General features: G+C 37.9%; 1 pseudogene; it reads right to left on the bottom strand.

Annotated features, from left to right (window-relative positions):
* Positions 1-413: 413 nt before the first annotated feature.
* Positions 414-830, bottom strand: LOC102483800 (histone H3.3-like; annotated as a pseudogene).
* Between the last annotated feature and the right edge of the window lie 1,649 nt (positions 831-2,479).

Genomic DNA, 2,479 nt, shown 5'->3' with positions numbered 1-2,479 from the left:
TGAGTGGATGGAATCTAATGTATGATAAAAATGCTACAAACACCATTTAGCTACCATCAATAAGAAATTTACTTGCTTTAAAAAAATCCAAATGCTGGCATTGTCCAGAAAAATTTAACAGGTTTATTTATACTTGTTATAAAGTTGAACTGCTGAAACTTGTTCACCAAAACATGTTGACTTGCATTAATGCTTTACATGCCCGCATTTATATTAAAAATGCACACACAAATGAAAATGGAAAAACTGCCAATACGCGATTTCTGTCCCCTATTTTCCACTTGCAATCATATACTTAGGTACCTTTTGACCCCATGGGAAAAAAATCTAACGTTCAGAAGTACCAATAACAGGAAGAAGAGAGAAAAAAAAATTTTTTTTGAGAATGAAATGTTTCCCATCATAGTGGATTCTTAAGCACGTTCTCCTTGTAAGCGGCATGCTAGCTGGATGTCTTTTGGCATAATTGTTACACGTTTGGCATGGATAGCACACAGGTTGGTATCTTTGAAAAGGCCAACCAATTAGGCCTCACTTGCCTCCTGCAAAGCACCAATAGCTGTGCTCTTGAAGCGCAGATCTGTTTTGAAATCCTGAGCAATTTCTCGCACCAGACGCTGGAAAGGAAGCTTGTGAATCAGAAGTTCAGTGGACTTCTGATAACATCTAATTTCACCGAGTGCCACAGTACCAGGCCTGTAACGATGAGGTGGTTTCTTCCCCCCTCCAGTGGTGGGCGCTCTCTTGTGAGCGGCTTTTGTAGCCAGTTGCTTCCTGGGTGCTTTAACACTGGTGGGTTTGCAGGCTGTCTGCTTTGTACAAGCCATGATAAAGAGACCTCCTCACTTACCCCCCTTCTTCAGCTGGAGCTCGGCAAGCTAGAGGCGGCACTGGCGTTGGAGAGCAACGGAGGCATGGCGGCGGCTGGAAACACAATTCAAATGAATGATTTTTGTCATTCTTCCATTTAATTACCAAAAACTACTCTGACCTTTTACTCTCTAGTGTTTTTCTCAGGGAAAGTTCAGTAAGAGAGAATTCATTTAAAAACCTGTGGGAGTAATATAGGTAGCAGTTTATGGTGATTTGCAGGAGGTTGTCACTGTAGAAATCATTAAGACTGCTTAGATTTGAAGTATATGTTATTTTGAGGTTAGACACAACAGGATGACGCTTGCCCATCCAGTGTAAAATGAGGTTTTGTAAACATTTAGTTTTTAGTTCAGTGTGTTAGGTGAACAAAGTATTCAAGTTTAATTTTAATTTTTATAGGTTTTCACCATATTTTAAGTAAAATTAATAAAAAATAATTAGTGAAATCAATTAAACTTTACATTAAAGACTTTAGAGCTTAGGAAGTTCTTATTTTCTCATTTTTCTATTGGGATACTGATTCTTTTAGATATTTTCTAACAAATACGTAGTAATTCTTACTGAGAAAATAAATTTTTGTGCTGTGATTTGCTGTTTTACTTTTGAATTTGTTTTGTATTTTTATTTTCATCATAAGTAGTTGTTTTGATATATACAGAGAGAGCTGTAGTTATATACATATTTCTTCCATGAGGGACACTGGAGAAACAAAATAGGTAGGCACTTTGGTGGAGTGTTCATGCTGCAGTTTAGCCAATCAAGGTCATAGGCATGCAGATTCCTAGTGTGTTCAGAGAGACATTGAGAAGTAAACACAAGAACTTTCCATGGGGCCTGAGCATCACACGTGTGTTACTGCTGCATCCCTGTAGCTGGTTTTGTTTTGTTTGTTTGTTTGTTTTGTTTTGAGAATTTTTTTCGCTATAGGGTGTGTGCACTTGCCAGCCAGACAGAGAGAGACATAGAGACAGAAAGCGAGAAATCACCCCCCAGGGGGGATGGTCACGCTGCAATCTCCTCCATTGTCCTCTTGGGATCTTGCGCGCACACACACACACGCACCCGGTGTGACTTCTAAGCTACCGTGTCTGGGACGCGAACCGCGGTCGACTATGTGGGAATCCAGCGACATAGCCATTACGCTAACTGCTGGTTCCCATAGCTGGTTTTGTTTTGAAATAGATGTATTTGAATTTTTTTTTTATTTTACTAGTATGGCTTCAGAAGTTTGAGTTTTGTATACTGATCTGGTTTGAAATTTTTAATTCATATTTAATTGTACACTTTGTGAGATACAATATGGTTTCTCAAAACATTCATGCAGTGTGTAGTAATCAAATCTATGATATTGCCATGTTCACCAGAAAACATTACTTTATGTGTGCACCTTCAATTTTTGTTCAACTAGTTTTGTGAATATATATGCATACATACATATATATATATATATATATATACATACATATAGCTGTATGTACATATACACACACATACATATGCACGCACCCACACACCCACACACACATACATGCTTAAAATTGTCAACATCTGTTTCTATCTGTTCTGGTATATTGTGCCATAAGTCATCTGTTTGTATTCATACATT

The sequence above is a fragment of the Tupaia chinensis genome, unplaced genomic scaffold (assembly GCF_000334495.1).
Source record: "Tupaia chinensis unplaced genomic scaffold, TupChi_1.0 Scaffold146807_1, whole genome shotgun sequence".
In the NCBI taxonomy this organism is placed as follows: domain Eukaryota; kingdom Metazoa; phylum Chordata; class Mammalia; order Scandentia; family Tupaiidae; genus Tupaia; species Tupaia belangeri.
This window is presented reverse-complemented; position numbering and strand designations above follow the sequence as displayed.